Source organism: Pseudophryne corroboree, chromosome 3 (genome assembly GCF_028390025.1).
Source record: "Pseudophryne corroboree isolate aPseCor3 chromosome 3, aPseCor3.hap2, whole genome shotgun sequence".
Classification (NCBI taxonomy): Eukaryota; Metazoa; Chordata; class Amphibia; order Anura; family Myobatrachidae; genus Pseudophryne; species Pseudophryne corroboree.
The window spans coordinates 343,681,035-343,704,214 of NC_086446.1; the positions used below are offsets into that span (position 1 = coordinate 343,681,035).

General features: G+C 48.0%; 1 protein-coding gene and 1 long non-coding RNA gene across 6 annotated transcripts in view; one reads left to right on the forward strand and one right to left on the reverse strand.

Annotated features, from left to right (window-relative positions):
- The window catches only part of SRCIN1 (SRC kinase signaling inhibitor 1), a 900,548-nt gene extending 882,324 nt beyond the window's left edge, over positions 1–18,224 (reverse strand). The window contains exons 1-2 of one of the 5 annotated variants that reach the window (XM_063959667.1): positions 14,450–14,573; positions 13,857–13,995 (exon numbers count right to left, since the gene is read on the reverse strand). The gene's annotated coding sequence lies outside the window, so the exon portion shown is untranslated. Of the gene's footprint in view, positions 1–13,856; positions 13,996–14,435; positions 14,574–17,870 lie in introns of those variants that run through there. The other 4 variants (XM_063959672.1, XM_063959669.1, XM_063959670.1 and 1 more) reach the window with 4 other exon arrangements.
- Positions 1–23,180, forward strand: part of LOC135055515 (uncharacterized) — a 171,526-nt gene that overhangs the window by 60,355 nt on the left and 87,991 nt on the right. The window lies entirely within an intron of this gene.

Here is a 23,180-nt window from a genome sequence, read left to right on the forward strand (position 1 = left end):
GATTATCAATTTGTCCCCACTGGAATCCACCATCTCAGCTCCCTGTGTACTTTGTGGAGGCAATTGCTGCTGGTCAATGTCTCCACAGAGGAATTGATTATAATTCATTTTAATGAACATCATCTTCTCCACATTTTCTGGAAGTAACCTCGTACGCAGATTGCTGACAAGGTGAGCGGCGGCACTAAACACTCTTTCGGAGTACACACTTGTGGGAGGGCAACTTAGGTAGAATAAAGCCAGTTTGTGCAAGGGCCTCCAAATTGCCTCTTTTTCCTGCCAGTATAAGTACGGACTGTCTGACGTGCCTACTTGGATGCGGTCACTCATATAATCCTCCACCATTCTTTCAATGGTGAGAGAATCATATGCAGTGACAGTAGACGACATGTCCGTAATCGTTGTCAGGTCCTTCAGTCCGGACCAGATGTCAGCATCAGCAGTCGCTCCAGACTGCCCTGCATCACCGCCAACGGGTGGGCTCGGAATTCTGATCCTTTTCCTCGCACCCCCAGTTGCGGGAGAATGTGAAGGAGGAGATGTTGACAGGTCGCGTTCCGCTTGACTTGACAATTTTGTCACCAGCAGGTCTTTGAACCCCAGCAGACTTGTGTCTGCCGGAAAGAGAGATCCAAGGTAGGTTTTAAATCTAGGATCGAGCACGGTGGCCAAAATGTAGTGCTCTGATTTCAACAGATTGACCACCCGTGAATCCTTGTTAAGCGAATTAAGGGCTCCATCCACAAGTCCCACATGCCTAGCGGAATGGCTCCCTTTTAGCTCCTCCTTCAATGCCTCCAGCTTCTTCTGCAAAAGCCTGATGAGGGGAATGACCTGACTCAGGCTGGCAGTGTCTGAACTGACTTCACGTGTGGCAAGTTCAAAAGGTTGCAGAACCTTGCACAACGTTGAAATCATTCTCCACTGCGCTTGAGACAGGTACATTCCACCTCCTATATCGTGCTCAATTGTATAGGCTTGAATGGCCTTTTGCTGCTCCTCCAACCTCTGAAGCATATAGAGGGTTGAATTCCACCTCGTTACCACTTCTTGCTTCAGATGATGGCAGGGCAGGTTCAGGCGTTTTTGGTGGTGCTCCAGTCTTCTGTACGTGGTGCCTGTACGCCGAAAGTGTCCCGCAATTCTTCTGGCCACCGACAGCATCTCTTGCACGCCCCTGTCATTTTTTTTTAAATTCTGCACCACCAAATTCAAGGTATGTGCAAAACATGGGACGTGCTGGAATTTGCCCATATTTAATGCACACACAATATTGCTGGCGTTGTCCGATGCCACAAATCCACAGGAGAGTCCAATTGGGGTAAGCCATTCCGCGATGATCTTCCTCAGTTGCCGTAAGAGGTTTTCAGCTGTGTGCGTATTCTGGAAACCGGTGATACAAAGCGTAGCCTGCCTAGGAAAGAGTTGGCGTTTGCGAGATGCTGCTACTGGTGCCGCCGCTGCTGTTCTTGCGGCGGGAGTCCATACATCTACCCAGTGGGCTGTCACAGTCATATAGTCCTGACCCTGCCCTGCTCCACTTGTCCACATGTCCGTGGTTAAGTGGACATTGGGTACAACTGCATTTTTTAGGACACTGGTGAATCTTTTTCTGACGTCCGTGTACATTCTCGGTATCGCCTGCCTAGAGAAGTGGAACCTAGATGGTATTTGGTAACGGGGGCACACTGCCTCAATAAATTGTCTAGTTCCCTGTGAACTAACGGCGGATACCGGACGCACGTCTAACACCAACATAGTTGTCAAGGCCTCAGTTATCCGCTTTGCAACAGGATGACTGCTGTGATATTTCATCTTCCTCGCAAAGGACTGTTGGACAGTCAATTGCTTGGTGGAAGTAGTAAAAGTGGGCTTACGACTTCCCCTCTGGGATGACCATCGACTCCCAGCAGCAACAACAGCAGCGCCAGCAGCAGTAGGCGTTACACGCAAGGATGCATCGGAGGAATCCCAGGCAGGAGAGGACTCGTCAGAATTGCCAGTGACATGGCATGCAGGACTATTGGCATTCCTGGGGAAGGAGGAAATTGACACTAAGGGAGTTGGTGGGGTGGTTTGCGTGAGCTTGGTTACAAGAGGAAGGGATTTACTGGTCAGTGGACTGCTTCCGCTGTCGCCCAAAGTTTTTGAACTTGTCACTGACTTATTATGAATGCGCTGCAGGTGACGTATAAGGGAGGATGTTCCGAGGTGGTTAACGTCCTTACCCCTACTTATTACAGCTTGACAAAGGCAACACACGGCTTGACAAATGTTGTCCGCATTTCTGGTGAAATACTTCCACACCGAAGAGCTGATTTTTTTGGTATTTTCACCAGGCATGTCAACGGCCCTATTCCTCCCACGGACAACAGGTGTCTCCCCGGGTGCCTGACTTAAACAAACCACCTCACCATCAGAATCCTCCTTGTCAATTTCCTCCCCAGCGCCAGCAACACCCATATCCTCCTCATCCTGGTGTACTTCAACACTGACATCTTCAATCTGACTATCAGGAACTGGACTGCGGGTGCTCCTTCCAGCACTTGCAGGGGGCGTGCAAATGGTGGAAGGCGCATGCTCTTCACGTCCAGTGTTGGGAAGGTCAGGCATCGCAACCGACACAATTGGACTCTCCTTGTGGATTTGGGATTTCGAAGAACGCACAGTTCTTTGCGGTGCTTTTGCCAGCTTGAGTCTTTTCAGTTTTCTAGCGAGAGGCTGAGTGCTTCCATCCTCATGTGAAGCTGAACCACTAGCCATGAACATAGGCCAGGGCCTCAGCCGTTCCTTGCCACTCCGTGTGGTAAATGGCATATTGGCAAGTTTACGCTTCTCCTCCGACAATTTTATTTTAGATTTTTGAGTCCTTTTTTTACTGATATTTGGTGTTTTGGATTTTACATGCTCTGTACTATGACATTGGGCATCGGCCTTGGCAGACGACGTTGCTGGCATTTCATCGTCTCGGCCATGACTAGTGGCAGCAGCTTCAGCACGAGGTGGAAGTGGATCTTGATCTTTCCCTAATTTTGGAACCTCAACATTTTTGTTCTCCATATTTTAATAGGCACAACTAAAAGGCACCTCAGGTAAACAATGTAGATGGATGGATACTAGTATACTTATGGATGGACGAGCGACTGCCGACACAGAGGTAGCTACAGCCGTGGACTACCGTACTGTGTCTGCTGCTAATATAGACTGGATGATAATGAGATGAAATCAATATATATATATATAATATCACTAGTACTGCAGCCGGACAGGTAGATATATTTATTATGTAATGACTGATGACGGACCTGCTGGACACTGTCAGCTCAGCAGCACCGCAGACTGCTACAGTAAGCTACTATAGTAGTATGTATAAAGAAGAAAGAAAAAAAAAAACCACGGGTAGGTGGTATACAATTATGGATGGACGAGCGACTGCCGACACAGAGGTAGCTACAGCCGTGGACTACCGTACTGTGTCTGCTGCTAATATAGACTGGATGATAAGGAGATGAAATCAATATATATATATATATATATATATATATATATATTATCACTAGTACTGCAGCCGGACAGGTATATATATTTATTATGTAATGACTGATGACGGACCTGCTGGACACTGTCAGCTCAGCAGCACCGCAGACTGCTACAGTAAGCTACTATAGTAGTATGTATAAAGAAGAAAGAAAAAAAAAAAAACACGGGTAGGTGGTATACAATTATGGATGGACGAGTGACTGCCGACACAGAGGTAGCTACAGCCGTGGACTACCGTACTGTGTCTGCTGCTAATATAGACTGGATGATAAGGAGATGAAATCAATATAATAAGAATTTACTTACCGATAATTCTATTTCTCGGAGTCCGTAGTGGATGCTGGGGTTCCTGAAAGGACCATGGGGAATAGCGGCTCCGCAGGAGACAGGGCACAAAAAGTAAAGCTTTTCCAGATCAGGTGGTGTACACTGGCTCCTCCCCCTATGACCCTCCTCCAGACTCCAGTTAGGTACTGTGCCCGGACGAGCGTACACAATAAGGGAGGATTTTGAATCCCGGGTAAGACTCATACCAGCCACACCAATCACACCGTACAACTTGTGATCTAAACCCAGTTAACAGTATGATAACAGAGGAGCCTCTGAAAGATGGCTCCCTAAACAATAACCCGAATTAGTTAACAATAACTATGTACAAGTATTGCAGATAATCCGCACTTGGGATGGGCGCCCAGCATCCACTACGGACTCCGAGAAATAGAATTATCGGTAAGTAAATTCTTATTTTCTCTATCGTCCTAGTGGATGCTGGGGTTCCTGAAAGGACCATGGGGATTATACCAAAGCTCCCAAACGGGCGGGAGAGTGCGGATGACTCTGCAGCACCGAATGAGAGAACTCCAGGTCCTCCTTTGCCAGGGTATCAAATTTGTAGACTTTTACAAACGTGTTCTCCCCTGACCACGTAGCTGCTCGGCAGAGTTGTAATGCCGAGACCCCTCGGGCAGCCGCCCAAGATGAGCCCACCTTCCTTGTGGAATGGGCCTTAACAGATTTAGGCTGTGGCAGGCCTGCCACAGAATGTGCAAGTTGAATTGTGTTACAAATCCAACGAGCAATCGACTGCTTAGAAGCAGGCGCACCCAACTTGTTGGGTGCATACAGTATAAACAGCGAGTCAGATTTTCTGACTCCAGCCGTCCTTGAAATGTATATTTTTAAAGCTCTGACAACGTCCAACAACTTGGAGTCCTCCAAGTCGCTTGTAGCCGCAGGCACTACAATAGGCTGGTTCAGGTGAAACGCTGATACCACCTTAGGGAGAAAATGCGGACGCGTCCGCAGCTCTGCCCTATCCGAATGGAAAATTAAATAAGGGCTTTTATAAGATAAAGCCGCCAGTTCAGATACTCTCCTGGCGGACGCCAGGGCCAGTAACATAGTCACTTTCCATGTGAGATATTTCAAATCCACATCTTTTAGTGGTTCAAACCAATGGGATTTGAGGAAATCTAAAACTACATTTAGATCCCACGGTGCCACCGGAGGCACCACAGGAGGCTGTATATGCAGTACTCCCTTGACAAAAGTCTGGACCTCAGGAACTGAGGCCAATTCTTTTTGGAAGAATATTGACAGGGCCGAAATTTGAACCTTAATAGATCCCAATTTGAGACCCATAGACAATCCTGATTGCAGGAAATGTAGGAAACGACCCAGTTGAAATTCCTCCGTCGGAGCACTCCGATCCTCGCACCACGCAACATATTTCCGCCAAATGCGGTGATAATGCTTCGCGGTGACTTCCTTTCTTGCCTTAATCAAGGTAGGAATGACTTCTTCTGGAATGCCTTTTCCTTTTAGGATCTGGCGTTCAACCGCCATGCCGTCAAACGCAGCCGCGGTAAGTCTTGGAATAGACACGGTCCCTGCTGAAGCAGGTCCTGTCTTAGAGGTAGAGGCCACGGATCGTCCGTGACCATCTCTTGAAGTTCCGGGTACCAAGACCTTCTTGGCCAATCCGGAGCCACTAGTATCGTTCTTACTCCGCTTTGCCTTATGATTCTCAATACCTTTGGTATGAGAGGCAGAGGAGGAAACACATACACCGACTGGTACACCCAAGGTGTTACCAGCGCGTCCACAGCTATTGCCTGCGGATCTCTTGACCTGGCGCAATACCTGTCCAGTTTTTTGTTGAGGCGAGACGCCATCATGTCCACCATTGGTCTTTCCCAACGGTTTATTAGCATGTGGAAAACTTCTGGATGAAGTCCCCACTCTCCCGGGTGAAGATCGTGTCTGCTGAGGAAGTCTGCTTCCCAGTTGTCCACTCCCGGGATGAACACTGCTGACAGTGCTATCACGTGATTCTCCGCCCAGCGAAGGATCCTGGCAGCTTCTGCCATTGCACTCCTGCTTCTTGTGCCGCCCTGTCTGTTTACATGGGCGACTGCCGTGATGTTGTCCGACTGGATCAACACCGGTCTTCCTTGAAGCAGAGGTTCCGCCTGGCTTAGAGCATTGTAGATTGCTCTTAGTTCCAGAATGTTTATGTGAAGAGACTTTTCCAGGCTCGACCACACTCCCTGGAAGTTTCTTCCTTGTGTGACTGCTCCCCAGCCTCTCAGGCTGGCGTCCGTGGTCACCAGGATCCAATCCTGTATGCCGAATCTGCGGCCCTCCAATAGATGAGCCCTCTGCAACCACCACAGAAGAGATACCCTTGTCCTTGGAGACAGGGTTATCCGCAGGTGCATCTGAAGATGCGACCCTGACCATTTGTCCAACAGATCCCTTTGGAAAATTCTTGCATGGAATCTGCCGAATGGAATTGCTTCGTAAGAAGCCACCATTTTTCCCAGGACTCTTGTGCATTGATGTACAGACACCTTTCCTGGTTTTAGGAGATTCCTGACCAGGTCGGATAACTCCTTGGCTTTTTCCTCGGGAAGAAAAACCTTTTTCTGAACCGTGTCCAGAATCATCCCTAGGAACAGCAGACGAGTTGTCGGCATTAATTGGGATTTTGGAATATTCAGAATCCATCCGTGCTGCTTTAGCACCTCTTGAGATATTGCTAATCCCATCTCTAGCTGTTCTCTGGACCTTGCCCTTATTAGGAGATCGTCCAAGTATGGGATAATTAATACGCCTTTTCTTCGAAGAAGAATCATCATCTCGGCCATTACCTTTGTAAAGATCCGAGGTGCCGTGGACAAACCAAACGGCAGCGTCTGAAACTGATAGTGACAGTTTTGTACAACGAACCTGAGGTACCCCTGGTGTGAGGGGTAAATTGGAACGTGGAGATACGCATCCTTGATGTCCAAGGATACCATAAAGTCCCCTTCTTCCAGGTTCGCTATCACTGCTCTGAGTGACTCCATCTTGAACTTGAACTTCTTTATGTACAGGTTCAAGGACTTCAGATTTAGAATAGGCCTTACCGAGCCATCCGGCTTCGGTACCACAAATAGAGTGGAATAATACCCCTTCCCTTGTTGTAGAAGAGGTACCTTGACTATCACCTGCTGAGAGTACAGCTTGTGAATGGCTTCCAAAACCGTCTCCCTTTCGGAAGGGGACGTTGGTAAAGCAGACTTCAGGAAACGGCGAGGTGGATCTGTCTCTAATTCCAACCTGTACCCCTGAGATATTATCTGCAGGATCCAGGGATCTACCTGCGAGTGAGCCCACTGCGCGCTGTAATTTTTGAGACGACCTCCCACCGTCCCCGAGTCCGCTTGAGAAGCCCCAGCGTCATGCTGAGGCTTTTGTAGAAGCCGGGGAGGGCTTCTGTTCCTGGGAAGGAGCTGCCTGTTGCTGTTTCTTCCCTCGACCTCTGCCTCGTGGCAGATATGAATAGCCCTTTGCTCTCTTATTTTTAAAGGAACGAAAGGGCTGCGGTTGAAAAGTCGGTGCCTTTTTCTGTTGGGGAGTGACTTGAGGTAGAAAGGTGGATTTCCCGGCTGTAGCCGTGGCCACCAAATCTGATAGACCGACTCCAAATAACTCCTCCCCTTTATACGGCAAAACTTCCATATGCCGTTTTGAATCCGCATCGCCTGTCCACTGTTGCGTCCATAAAGCTCTTCTGGCCGAAATGGACATAGCACTTACCCGTGATGCCAGTGTGCAGATATCCCTCTGTGCATCACGCATATAAAGAAATGCATCCTTTATTTGTTCTAACGACAGTAAAATATTGTCCCTGTCCAGGGTATCAATATTTTCAATCAGGGACTCTGACCAAACTACCCCAGCACTGCACATCCAGGCAGACGCTATAGCTGGTCGTAGTATAACACCTGCATGTGTGTATATACTTTTTTGGATATTTTCCATCCTCCTATCTGATGGATCTTTAAGTGCGGCCGTCTCAGGAGAAGGTAACGCCACTTGTTTTGATAAGCGTGTTAGCGCCTTGTCCACCCTAGGAGGTGTTTCCCAGCGCTCCCTAACCTCTGGCGGGAAAGGGTATAATGCCAATAATTTCTTTGAAATTATCAGCTTTTTATCAGGGGCAACCCACGCTTCATCACACACGTCATTTAATTCTTCTGATTCAGGAAAAACTATAGGTAGTTTTTTCACACCCCACATAATACCCTGTTTAGTGGTACCTGTAGTATCAGCTAAATGTAACGCCTCCTTCATTGCCAAAATCATATAACGTGTGGCCCTACTGGAAAATACGGTTGATTGGTCACCGTCACCACTGGAATCAGTGCCTGTGTCTGGGTCTGTGTCGACCGACTGAGGCAAAGGGCGTTTTACAGCCCCTGACGGTGTTTGAGGCGCCTGGACAGGCACTAATTGATTGTCCGGCCGCCTCATGTCGTCAAACGACTGCTTAAGCGAGTTGACGCTATCCCGTAATTCCACAAATAAAGGCATCCATTCTGGTGTCGACCCCCTAGGAGGTGACATCCCCATATTTGGCAATTGCTCCGCCTCCACACCAATATCGTCCTCATACATGTCGACACACACGTACCGACACACAGCAGACACACAGGGAATGCTCTAAACGAAGATAGGACCCACTAGCCCTTTGGGGAGAAGAGGGAGAGTCTGCCAGCACACACCAAAAAGCGCTATATATGACAGGGATAGCCTTATAATAAGTGCTCCCTTATAGCTGCTTTATATATATCAAGATATTGCCATTAAATTTGCCCCCCCTCTCTGTTTTACCCTGTTTCTGTAGTGCAGTGCAGGGGAGAGACCTGGGAGCCGTCCTGACCAGCGGAACTGTGAGAGGAAATGGCGCCGTGTGCTGAGGAGATAGGCCCCGCCCCTTTTTCGGCGGGCTCGTCTCCCGCTATTTTGTGAATACAGGCAGGGGTTAAATATCTCCATATAGCCTCTGGGGGCTATATGTGAGGTATTTTTAGCCTTTTAATAGGTTTTCATTTGCCTCCCAGGGCGCCCCCCCCCAGCGCCCTGCACCCTCAGTGACTGCGTGTGAAGTGTGCTGAGAGGAAAATGGCGCACAGCTGCAGTGCTGTGCGCTACCTTTAGAAGACTGCAGGAGTCTTCAGCCGCCGATTCTGGACCTCTTCTTACTTCAGCATCTGCAAGGGGGCCGGCGGCGCGGCTCCGGTGACCATCCAGGCTGTACCTGTGATCGTCCCTCTGGAGCTGATGTCCAGTAGCCAAGAAGCCAATCCATCCTGCACGCAGGTGAGTTCACTTCTTCTCCCCTCTGTCCCTCGTTGCAGTGATCCTGTTGCCAGCAGGAATCACTGTAAAATAAAAAACCTAAGCTAAACTTTCTCTAAGCAGCTCTTTATGAGAGCCACCTAGAATTGCACCCTTCTCGGCCGGGCACAAAAATCTAACTGGAGTCTGGAGGAGGGTCATAGGGGGAGGAGCCAGTGCACACCACCTGATCTGGAAAAGCTTTACTTTTTGTGCCCTGTCTCCTGCGGAGCCGCTATTCCCCATGGTCCTTTCAGGAACCCCAGCATCCACTAGGACGATAGAGAAATATATATATTATATATATATATATATATATATATATATATATATATATATATATATATATATATATATATATATATATATATATATATATATATATATAATATCACTAGTACTGCAGCCGGACAGGTATATATATTTATTATGTAATGACTGATGACTGACCTGCTGGACACAGTCAGCTCAGCAGCACCGCAGACTGCTACAGTAAGCTACTATAGTAGTATGTATAAAGAAGAAAGAAAAAAAAAAAAACCACGGGTAGGTGGTATACAATATTATATATATATTATATACAAATATATATATATATATATATATATATATATATATATATATATATATATATATATATATATATATTAAACTGGTGGTGACTGGTGGTCAGGTCACTGGTCACACTATCAGCAACTTGCAAGTAGTGCTCCTAAGCAGACAATCACAATATATATTATACTGGTGGTCAGTGTGGTCACAATGGCAGTGTGGCACTCTGGCAGCAAAAGTGTGCACTGTACGTTATATGTACTCCTGAGTCCTGCTCTCAGACTCTAACTGCTCCCCACTGTCAGTGTCTCCCCCACAAGTCAGATAATATAGTCACACTATCTATCACTTCAGCAAGTAACTAGTACTCCTCCTAATGCTCCCCAAAATTACTACTGTGTCTCTCTCTACTGTCTCACTCTCTTCTCTATAAACGGAGAGGACGCCAGCCACGTCCTCTCCCTATGAATCTCAATGCACGTGTGAAAATGGCGGCGACGCGCGGCTCCTTATATAGAATCCGAGTCTCGCGATAGAATCCGAGCCTCGCGAGAATCCGACAGCGGGATGATGACGTTCGGGCGCGCTCGGGTTAACCGAGCAAGGCGGGAAGATCCGAGTCGCTCGGCCCCGTGTAAAAAAACATGAAGTTCGGGCGGGTTCGGATTCCGAGGAACCGAACCCGCTCATCCCTAATGGAAGGTCGACAGGGTTTCTAGGTCGACATGTGCTAGGTCAACAGGTCTAAAGGTCGACATGAGTTTTTCACATTTTTTTTCTTTTTTTGAATTTTTTCATACTTAACGATCCACGTGGACTACGATTGGAACGGTAAAGTGTGCCGAGCAAAGCGGTAGCGGAGCGAAGGCACCATGCCTGAAGCATGGCGAGCGAAGCGAGCCATGCGAGGGGACGCGGTGCACTAATTTGGGATCCCGGTCACTCTACGAAGAAAACGACACCAAAAAAAATAAAAAAATCCTCATGTCGACCTTTAGACCTGTCGACCTAGCACATGTCGACCTAGAAACCCTGTCGACCTTCCATCCATGTCGACCTAGTGACTGTCGACCTAAACATTGTCGACCTAGACACTGTCGATTTGATAAACCACACACAAATAAGGTATAGACAGTGAAACTTTCTATGTGCAGTAAGCTTGCCATTACCAACATGATCTTGGTGAAAATACATGTCTGACTCCATAAAGATCAAAAATGTGTTGGCCTTCATGCTGCGGATGATTAATTGACGAGATTCCATTCATAAATGACCCACCCACAACCTGGTGTACAAGGTGCAAAGATTCAAGATCGTCCGGAAATGTGCTGTTCGGCTTCCGAACTAGGAATAAGTTGGAATAAAAGCCCAGTTAGCGTTCCAGTAGTGGGACTGGAGCAATATTGTCATCCAAGAGCAGAGAATGGATAGTCTGGTTCAATGCCAGCCTCTTTTTTGCAGTCCGGGAAAGAGCAGTGATAAAGAATGCCATGGTGGCGGACCCCTGAGGTCGATGAAGTACTCACTGCATGTATTCAATGATCACCTGTGATCACCTGCTGGCGGGACACTGTGGCCCACAGGTGGGACGGCGGGAAAGTGTCCACATAGCGGGTATGTCCTGCAGGAATCAGGACTGTTGGGAGGTATGCTGTGCATGACTCCCTGTCCTACTATCCCGTGTTTATGTTCCACTGTTATCCCGAGTGCATGAACCACTGTCACCATACGTATGTTCTTCTGTCACCCGACGTATACGTCCCTCTGCCACCCTGTATATATGCACCACTGTCACCCCATGTGTATGCCACTCTGTCACCCTGCATATGTGCTACTGTCACCCTGCGTGTATGCACCACTGTCACCTCATGTATATGTCCCTCTATCACCCCAAGTATATGCACCAGTCAACGTGTGTGATAAAAAAAGAGAGGTGTGGCTTGTAGTGACCACACCCATTTTCTGGGAAAGTGTGCTCCTTTGCCGTGTGCAAATATACCTAATACCGCTAACCTCGCCCCTTTCCCTATTATGGTGCACCCCCGTCATTTCTACTGGATCCGCTGCTGACTGCATATCTCAACTTTTGTCATCAGTTAACTTGAGTAGCTCACCACCAACTGGCGATTGACTAACCAAGGATAGGATATGTACAGTAGGTAGCAAGCAAAGTTCACACAGGATGCAGTCGCAGATACTAGCAATGTAACAAGTAGTCAGTAAAAATCGGAACAGAAACATAATTATCTATAACAAATAAAGAGAGCACACTGACACTCATAATATTCTAGGTCAATATTTTGATGTGCAATGTCACCTCCACATCTCTCACACATGCAAACAAACACATTTTAAGTTCTCCCCATGTTCATGTGGGTTTGCAGCGGGTGTTCCCCACTAAAAGCAACCAGCGTGTGTGCCTCTGGTATGGAATAAGATTGCAAACTCCACTGAGGCAACGTCTTTAAATAAACATCTACAGTATATACACGTTGGCCCTATTAAAAATAAACCAAAAAACAAACAACATAATAACAATTTTCCAGATGGTTTCACACTTTCTCCGCTGCAAGAAGTGGTGATGAACCTGATGCCAAGCCAACAGACAGGAAAGCCCAGCAAAACAAGCTGCCCACTCTTCCTGGTATCCAACATCATATGTAGGCTCTTAATTACTGTAAGACATACTCTTTATAATTGTATAAGGGCAAACAGTAAAACAAACAAATGAGGTACTGTATGCCAGGATAGACAACTTTTTTACTTTTTTTAAATCAGTGGGCGTGCCATATGATTGCAAAATATTATGTATAGAAATAGCTAGCTGCATGCACAACAAGTATTGGGGTGCTCAAACCCCCACATCAGGCACAGAGCTGGTTCCTAAGAAGTGTGCACTATGGGGGTAATTCAGACCTGATCACTCGCTAGCTGTTTTTTGCAGTCCTGCGTTTGCATAGTCGCCGCCCACCAGGGAGTGTATTTTAGCTGTGCAAGTGTGCGATCGCATGTGCAGCCGAGCGGTACAAAAAGATCTTGTGCAGTTTCTGAGTAGCCCAGGACTTACTCAGTCGCTGCGATCACTTCAGCATGTCCGGGACCGGAATTGACGTCAGACACCCGCCCTGCAAACGCTTGGAAATGCCTGCGTTTTTCCAAACACTCCCAGAAAACGGTCAGTTGACACCCACAAACGCCTTCTTCCTGTGCGAATGGATTCTTGGCACAAACCCATCGCAGAGCAATGAACCACTTTGTACCCGCGTGACGTGTCTGCACATTGCGGTGCATGCGCAGTTTCACCTGATCGCAGCAGTGCAAAAAACGCTAGCGAGCAGGTCTGAATGGGTTCAGTATGGTATGCCGGCGGTCGGGCTCACGGCGACCAGCATACCGGCGCCGGGAGCCCGACCGCCGGCTTAGCGACAGTGTGGCAAGAGCAAATGAGCCCCTTGCGGGCACGGTGGTGCGCTACGCGTGCCACGCTATTTTATTCTCCTTCCAGGGGGGTCGTGGACCCCCACAAGGGAGAATGTGTCGGTATGCCGGCTGTCGGGATTCCGGCGCCGGTGAACTGTGCGCCGGGATCCCGTCAGTCGGCATACTGAAGACCACCCGGTCTGAATTAGGCCCTAAAAAGTTATTGAGGATATTTATTCAGCCATTGCAGGATTATTAATATTAGCGCAACTCCTATACCTTTATATTTGCTTTGATAACGAGGATTAACTTAAGTGAACTTATCCGTATATCTTATGTAGTGTGTTTCACAAACACACAGGAGTTTCTTTGCAGCTGTGTTTTTATTAGAATAGTTGTGAACATTTAATTGTATTAAATTTTTAAAATAGCGCCGGTTCAGGTTGTGTTGTATATTCAAGTTTAATTTAATAGGACATATTCCTAGTAATCATTTTCATCCTAAACATTAAAAGTAGATGCCCCCCTTTGAATACCTACTTGTCCATCATCAAATACACTACATGGAAAGTGAGGTACTGTGAGCTTTAACAGTTGTATGAAATAGCACTAAATACTCAGCCCTCCACAACATGTACTTGAACATTAAATCCTACAAGTACCCAGGGAATACTGACCTTATCGCATAGTAACAATAGATTTTCACTTCATATTTTATTCCATTTGAGTGCATTTGTCTACTGGATTTTTCTTGGCCCAAAAGGGAGGCCGCTGATCTCTTAAAATCCAATAACTCTTCTGCCCAAAATGCTAGTGCTACCTCAGGGAAGGCATTAGATTATACAGTCAGACTTCTATATTGAGTTTAAAAGTTATTTGCAGTGATTGTAAAGTAGTGTATATAATAACAATATGCAAATTAAATGTAATAACCTAACATACGTATATTGTATTAAATGCCAGTGTCTGCCATGTTATTAATCCATGCGCTGCCACAACTACGATGATTGTAAACAGAGCACTGAAGAAATGCCACTATGCAATATACACATGGGAGGTTACTTAGGAAGAAGCTGCAAAACAGTCAAGGCCAGTCCTACGAATTAGTAATGTAGGCAGCCGCATAGAGTGCCACAAGGTGCAGGACGCGGCCGCTGCCTTCTCCATGTAACTGTCCGTGGCCGACAGGCTGGAGAGCGGACACCAACAGAGCACAGTCGGTAATTATGCCCCCCCCCCCACCACCTACCACCTACCACCTACCACCTACCACCTCCTCTCATGCGCGCCGATTCATTGCCACCTGTGCCACACTAATCAGACAAAGGCTGCGATTGGGATGCAGAGCTGCTGTGGGGCAGAAGTGGGGGACACTGATCCGCAGCGCAGAGTTTAATATTGAAGCCCCAGTAACAGGAAGTGCCCAGTTCCACCATCCAGTGTCCCCTCCTCCCGGGCTGTGAGGCATACACCATAGTGCGCTGCCTGAAGACAGGTTTAAGAAGGTGCCTGTCCGCTCTAACTGTGCTAGCAAGAGTATGCATTCAGTGAGAGTTGTTGCTGGGCTGCTTGTTTGACCACAATGTCTACTTACAGTGGGGTAAATTTACTAAAACAGAGATTAGTGGTGTTGCCCATAGCAACCAATCAGATGCTGTCTATCATTTTCTAAAAGGCAATAGAGAAATGATAGTCAGCATCTTATTGGTTGCTATGGGCAACATCACCAATTCCCTGTATTAGAAGCTTTAGTAAATTTACCCCAGTGTGAGGGGTTCAGGGGGGGAAAACTCCCATATGCACTGCGGCTTTGGCCAGAGCAACCACGGCTCCCAGTGCCCTACAGTACGTGAGCCCCGTAGGAAGCTGAATGGGGATACGGTCGTTAGGTCGACACAGCTTAGGTCGACAGTCAATAGGTCGACCATTGAAGGTTGACATGGTCAATAGGTCAACATGGTCATTAGGTCGACATGTACTAGGTCGACAGGTCAAAAGGTCAACGTGAGGTTTTTTTTTTTAATAATTTTTTTTAGATTTTTCTATACCTGACGATCCATGTGGACTACGATTGGAACGGTAACCTTCGAGAGCCATACGAGGGGACACGGTGCACTAATTGGGGATCCCCGTCACTTTACAAGGAAAACAACACCAAAAAAAGTCCAAAAACTCATGTCGACCTTTTCATCTGTTGACCTAATTCCCATGTCGACCTAGTGCATGTCGACCTAATGCCCATGTCGACCTTCAGTGGTCGACCTAAGTTGAGTCAACCCAACGACCCATACCCGCTGAAGGACTGTCCGTCTGGCTCATTTACAGTACCATACCCCTTGTCTCAAATCAGCTTTTCCTCTAACATGTACGTTTGTCCTTGATCCGAAGAACGGAACCTTGTGATTGTGTCGAGACGCCATCAGGTCTACATCTGGTAGGCCCCACTTGTCCACTAGGAATTGAAAGACTTCCGGATGAAGAATCCACTCTTCCTGATGACTGAGGGAATTCGCTTCCCAGTTGAGGACTCTGGGAATGAACACTGCCGATATTGCTGGCAGATGCCGTTCCACCCCAACGTAGGATCTTTGACACTTCCAGCATTGCCATGCGGCTCCCAGTGCCACCTTGATGATTTATGTACACCACCGTGGTGGCGTTGTCTGATTGTACTTGAACGGGCCTGTTCTGTACCAGAGGCAGAGCCAATGTCAACGCATTGAACACTGCCTGCAATTCCAGAATGTTTATCGGGAGGAGAGATTCCTCCCTGGTCCATCGACCCTGCAGAGAGTGTTGCCCCAACCCCGCAGACTGGCATCCATTATCAGGAGGAACCAGTTGGAGATCCAGAAGGGACGTCCCCTGCACAACTGTTGGTCCTGTAACCACCAGCTCAGTGACAGACGAACCTCCGGAGTCAAGGAGAACATTTGACACCTGATCCGATGAGGCAGGCCGTCCCACTTGGAAAGGATTAACCTCTGCAGAGGGCGGGAATGAAATTGAGCATACTCTACCATGTCGAAAGCCGACACCATGAGGCCTAGTACTTGCATCGCCGAGTGTATCAACACTTTTGGGCGAGAGAAGAAATATCTGATCCTGTCCTGAAGTTTCAGGACTTTCTCTGGAGACAAAAACAATCGTTGGCTGTGTGTGTCCAGCAGTGCCCCCAGGTGCATCATGCTCCGAGCAGGGACCAGTGAGGACTTTTTCCAGTTGATGAGCCACCCATGGGCTTGTAGAAATTGGACCGTCAGTTCCAGATGACTGCAGAGAACCTCTTGGGAGTTCGCCAGGATCAGCAAGTCGTCCAGATACGGCAGGATCCTGTTCCCTGACGGCGAAGAAGAGCCGGCCATTACCTTGGTGAATATCATTGATATAATTGATAATTGATAGATAGATTGCCAATAGCAAACCACAGATATTGCTGATGTGATATGGCAATAGGTATGTGCAGGTAAGCATCCTGTATGTCCAGGGATACCATATAGTCCTCGGGTTCCATGGCCAGCACAATGGAGCGCAAAGTTTCCATACGGAATTTGGATACTCTCACAAATTTGTTCAATGATTTGAGGTTCAGTATAGGCCAGGAGGACCCATTTGGCTTCGGAACTAGAAACAGGGTTGAATATTATCCCCTGCCTGTCTGAGACATAGGTAACGGCACTACCACTCCTGTGTCCAGGAGGGATTGTACAACCAAGAGTATAGCTTGCGCTTTTAATGGATCCTAACAGTGGCGTAAGTTCGTCCCAGTCGCCCGGAGGCATGATAAATGTTGGTGCCCCCCTACATATACACATACACACACATACCATATGTAGCTATCCGGGACTAAGGGTGAACAGTAGCAGCGTGCTCAGGTACCTTTCCCAGTAGTAATATAGATACACATACAAAGTGGATGCACACCAAGTCAGTTATTACAATAAAACAGACACCAGCATACCATTATAGTACACCTACAGTGCTCCCTCACCCGCCAGCAGGTCTCGATGGAGATGCTTTGGCGCAGTGGTGTGCCGATATAATTAGTGTTCACTGTAGGATTTTTTTTACGGCAGGGTGCTGATCACGGGGAGGGATGGGCAAACTTAGGTACATACTATAATGCTTGGTGCTCCCATACCTATGGGCCAAAACATGGACTGTCCGCGCCGAAGGCGCGCTCCAAAAATCTAGCGGCGTTGTTTCATAATAGTGGCAATTCACATTACACCACACGGTAGTGCACCTAATACACATTGCACCAGATAGAACCTCCTATACACTGCGACAGATAGAGCACGTTATACACATTGCGCCAGGTAGAGAGCACTGAGGCACACTGCACCAGGTAGAGAGCACTGAGGCACACTGCACCAGGTAGAGAGCACTGAGGCACACTGCACCAGGTAGAGAGCACTGAGGCACACTGCACCAGGTAGAGAGCACTGAGGCACACTGCACCAGGTAGAGAGCACTGAGGCACACTGCACCAGGTAGAGAGCACTGAGGCACACTGCACCAGGTAGAGAGCACTGAGACACACTGCACCAGGTAGAGAGCACTGAGGCACACTGCACCAGGTAGAGAGCACTGAGGCCCACTGCACCAGGTAGAGAGCACTGAGATTGAAGTTTACAGCTGCAAAATACTTACAAGGTTAATTTAGCCCAGGGGGACTCTCATGTGCTTACCGGGTCCGGCGGCGCACGGCTGGGTCTGGCGGCGTGGCGGGGTACGGCAGGCAGAAAACGGCGGGTTGGTAGGGCGCACAAAAACGGGCAGGGTGGGATTCATCTGTCTAAAAAAAGGTGCAGACACCTAGCGTGAACACTAGATATATATATAAAAAAAACACAAACGCCTCATTCACTTAAACACACACACACACACGTCTCTTTCACTTACACACACAAGTCTCTCTTACATACACATGCCTCCCACTTACACACACATACATGCCTCTCACTTACATACACATGTCTCTCACTTACACACACACACACATCACTCACACACATGCCTTTTACTTGAATGCACAACTTTCATTAAAAACACACACACACACCTCACTTAAAAACAAGCACACACAAAACACAGTGCTTCCCCCCAAATACACCTCTCCCCTACCCCCCACACAGTGTCTACCTTTGGCTTTCATCATCAGGCTGACGGAGCAGAGAGCTTCCCTCGGCTGGCTAGAAGAGGAGCTGTGCTCTGGAGCTCCCCCTAGCTGCAGCCAGTGCCATCTCTCCCTACAGGAGGCAGCTTCCGTGTCAGTGACTGCTCCTCCGTCCACAATAGCAGCGCAGTTCTCAGGCTGCGGGAGACAGTGGAGGAGATGCGCCCCCTTGTGGTCAGGAGCCCGGCGGCAGCCGACTCCACTGCCTCCCACAGTTCCGCCCCTGGATCCTAAGGGATAACCGTCGTGCAGAACTGTCGAGGGGGACGTCTCTTGAAAGAGTTTGCGTACCCGTGAGAGACAACTTCCCGCACCCAGGCGTCCCAAGTGGTCGTTAACCAGGCCTGGGCGAACTGCAGAAGTTGGCCTCTCACCCTGGGGTCCCCCAGGGGGAGGCCCGTCCCATAATGCAGCAGGCTTGTCTTGTTTGGAAGCAGGCTGACGGGCGGCCCAGGATTGTTTAGATTTGGGCTTAGTGGTTTTGGAAGCACGAGCCTGCCTCGGGTATGCCTGACCTTTTGCTTTTCCTGGAGGTCGAAAGGAACGAAAAGTGGTACTCTTAGCCTTTGGAGCAGAAAGATTGGTACTTGGGAAAAGTGCAGTCTTGGCAGTCGCCAAGTCAGTCACAATCTTGCTCAGATCCTCTTTAAATAGGATATCTCCCTTTAAAAGGGAGCACCTCCAAGGTCTTTTTGGAGTCCAGGTCCACCTTCCAGGGCCTCAACCACTGAATTTGGCGAGCCAGGATAGACGTAGTAGACGCCTTGGCCGCCATTACACCTGCATCAGAGGCCACCTCCTGAATATAGTGGGAGGCTGTGGTAATATAAGACAGATATTGTCTGGCAGTGTCAGAAAAATCTTGAGGTAGCTCATCCTCAATTGCCTGAACCCATGCTTCAATTCCTTTCGCAGCCTAGGAGGCTGCCATAGTGAGTCTATGTACAGCACCAGTAAGATAGTAAATAGACTTCAGGCAACCCTCCACACGCTTATCCGTCGGTTCCTTCAGTGAGGTGACACCACAAGACGTGCGACATGAGAGTCCATCGGCGTTGGAGTTTCCCACTTGTTACTTAACTCCGCAGAGATAGGATAACGAGCTAGCATCTTTTTAGACAGGGAAAACTTCTTTCCTGGAGATGACCAGCATTCCCAACGTATGTTAATTAAATGGTCAGAATGTGGTAAAACTACTTTAGCAACCTTCTGACGTTTGAATTTATCAGGTTTCTTAGACGTAGTAGTAGGCTCAATCTCATCTTCTATTTGTAGAATCAGCTTAATAGCCTCTACTAGGTCAGGAACATCAACCTGGGTTGTAGAGTCCTCATCAGAAGCAACTGTATCAGTGTCTGACGAATCCTCATCGGAAGAATTAGCCAAAATATTATTGGATTGAGAGGAAGAAATGGCCCGCTTAGATGACCCCTTGGCCCCAGAGGGGCGTGGGGTAGCCTTGTGTCTAACCAAAGATTGGTTCAATTGTTGTAACTGGGTAGACAGAGTGTCCGCCCAGGACGGATTAACTACAGGAACAATATGTGGCTGTAATGGCACAGGAGGTCCCACAGGGGGCGTAAGACATGTTACAAGCGTATTCAGCATACTTGAGAACGCTGCCCAAGGTGGGTCCTGATTGGCCACAGGTGCTGCGGGTTGACTGGGAGGTGTATTGCACCCAGCGCCTGAACCAGCAGCTAACACTTTCCCTCAGGTAAATCTGTGGTGCCAGCACTGCAGGATGCAGAAGCGTCCGCGGATTTCCCGTGTGGCAGACATTATAGGGAATGTAGAGCGTGACAGTACAATATAGCCAGACAAACACAATACCTGCAAATAACCCCCTGTGTTATGTGACCGTAAATACAGGACACAATCAGAGGATTTAAGTGGTATGAGATGACTGAAATACACAGTAAAAAATAGCAAATCGTATATTCTGTGTAGCACTATATATATATATATATATATATATATATATATATATATATGACCCTGACGCACCTAGCCCCTCAAGGTACAGAATAAAGTGATAGCAACATGTGTGATACAGGAGAATGAAATCCACACAACAACTACAGGCACACTCAGTCACAGGTACAATGCAGATGTTATTACAGATAAACAATAAAACTGCACTGGACTAGTAAAACTACATATAAATATGTATGAATATAGGTGGTCATTCCGAGTTGTTCGCTCGGTAATTTTCTTCGCATCGCAGCGATTTTCCGCTAATTGCGCATGCGCAATGTTCGCACTGCGCCAAGTAAATTTGCTATGAAGATTGGTATTTTACTCACGGCATTACAAGGTTTTTTCTTCGTTCTGGTGATCGCAATGTGATTGACAGGAAGTGGGTGTTTCTGGGCGGAAACTGGCCGTTTTATGGGTGTGTGTGAAAAAACGCTACCGTTTCTGGGAAAAACGCGGGAGTGGCTGGAGAAACGGGGGAGTGGCTGGGCGAACGCTGGGTGTGTTTGTGACGTCAAACCAGGAACGACAAGCACTGAACTGATCGCACTGGAAGAGTAAGTCTCGAGCTACTCAGAAACTGCACAGAGAAGTCTTTTCGCAATATTGCGAATCTTTCGTTCGCAATTTTGCTAAGCTAAGATTCACTCCCAGTAGGCGGCGGCTTAGCGTGTGCAATGCTGCTAAAAGCAGCTTGCGAGCGAACAACTCGGAATGACCACCATAGATATAACAATACACACTAGATACTGGATGTATATCACGGAATACTTGTACTAAATATTCAGATAGCAGCACACTTGTTCTTAACTAACACTGTCTAGAATGACATTTAGAATACTTAAGTGCCTGTAAATGCACAGTGCTGATGAGACAGGCGGCTTTACAGAGGAAACAGAGCCCTGCAGTCCCGGAGATCAGCCCAGCTAGTAGTGAAGATGCCGCCAAAATCTCTGTCAGGGAGTGAGGGAGAGTGAGATTCAGCTCCAGGGCGGGAACACCAGCAGTAGATGGCGCTCAGAGCTGGGGGAGGGGCTACAAGTCAGCGCCCTATCCCCTATACTCGTCCTCACCACCGGCTACTGTGGAGCCTATATAAAATGGATTTTAGTAAATCTGACCTGTGCTCCCTGCCCTGGTGGATATAGTGGGGTCCCTGTGCAGTACTGTGTCCATGCCAGTGGCGCGGTCCGTCTCCGGGGACCGTGATTAACCAGCGGGTCCCACCTGGTGGACCCTCTTACCTCCTCCCTGATGTGCAGCCATGCGATCCTGGAGAGCGTCAGCGGTGGTGTGCCTGATGACCGGTGCACCTCCACTGCAAGTACCAGGGAACCCGGCCGCAGGAGTATGCAGCTCTGCTGGGGAGGTGATGGAGTCTCAGCACAGAATGTCAGAATGACATAAACAGTGCTGCGGCCCTTGAAGTGTTCTTAAAAAGCTCTTTTCAGGGCTGCCTAGCGCAGCCCCACCTGTTAGTGACCTGCTCTGCAGGCACCAACTTACAAACTGAGCTCCAGTGCCTGGAGGCGGGGTTATAGAGGAGGCGGTGCAGTGCATCCTGGGAACAGTCAAAGCTTAAGCCTGTTGGTGCCTCGGATCAAGATCCAACTCTACACCCCAAAGTTTTCCCTGTGGAATCCCAGTGTACCCCGCTGCAGAAATATTTCTACTTGCACCACTGCACAGCAGACTGAGGGGCAGAGAGCGTGGCACCACAGCAGTCTGAGGGGTAGGGAGAGGTGCTGCAGCCCGAGGGGCAGAGAGAGGTGCTGCAGCCCGAGGGGCAGAGAGAGGTGTGTATACTGTGCGCCGGGATCCCAACAGCCGGCAAACTAAATACCACCCGCTGCTCCTAGTTTTGAAGGACAGTTACAAAAGACAAACAAAATAAGGACACAACACAAAACAGATTTCACCTTGCAGTTTATTGAAATAAGATAATTTGGTGGATGTTGTGTAGTGCTGTAAATTGAGGTGATCATGAAATGACAGAAACAAATCTAGCCCTGCCTAAAAGAGATTACAGACTAAAAGATGTGGGGAACAATTGAATCATATTGTATATTGGTGGGGAAAGTATATGTAACTATTGTAGACTGTAGCATCCAATAATAAAGCAGTCATGGTGTCTGCCATATCAGTGGTTTACTGCAGTTGGAATGAGGACAGCAGAAGGCAGAGGCACAAAAGCAGCCACTGCAGAATCTTAAAACTGTCCTTTACCATTAATCATAACAGAGTGTCTTTCCATTGCTATTTCTAGAAGGGGTTTTTGTTTCTGTGATGTCCCGGTTGTCTGGTAGTTTTGACTAACTGTGTGTAGTTCGGCTATTCTTCTTGGTGTCATGCTGGTTACTTGAAATAATGCCAGATCAGTGGTTTCCATGTTTGGTGCCAGCTGCTTTCACAAAGGAGGCAGCAGAGTTCACCAAAGGAGGAGTAGGGAAGACAACAGCAATGTAAAACTCACGAAGGGGCCTATTCATAATTGGGGGCCATGAGTTACAGTGGTGGATACTTAATTATTGGAGCTAATCAGCAGGGCCATAACTAGGTGTGTGCAGAAGGTGCTTTGCCCACAGAGCATTTGCCCTGTGGGCCGCGGTGCACCTTCCACATATACCCTGAGTTGCCGCATATTCCCTGCGCTGACGGATGTTCCTCCTGCTCCTGCTCCCGCTCGCCTGTGCCTGGTGCACACACCCCCAAGTTCCAACCAGCGTAAAGTCAGCATATAGTTAGTGGCAGCACTGGCCAGTGAGTAAATCCCCTGTGCTGGATCCGGCAAGCACGGCGGACTTGTCCTGTGCTGGGAATCCCCGTACATGTCTAAAAGTTTGAT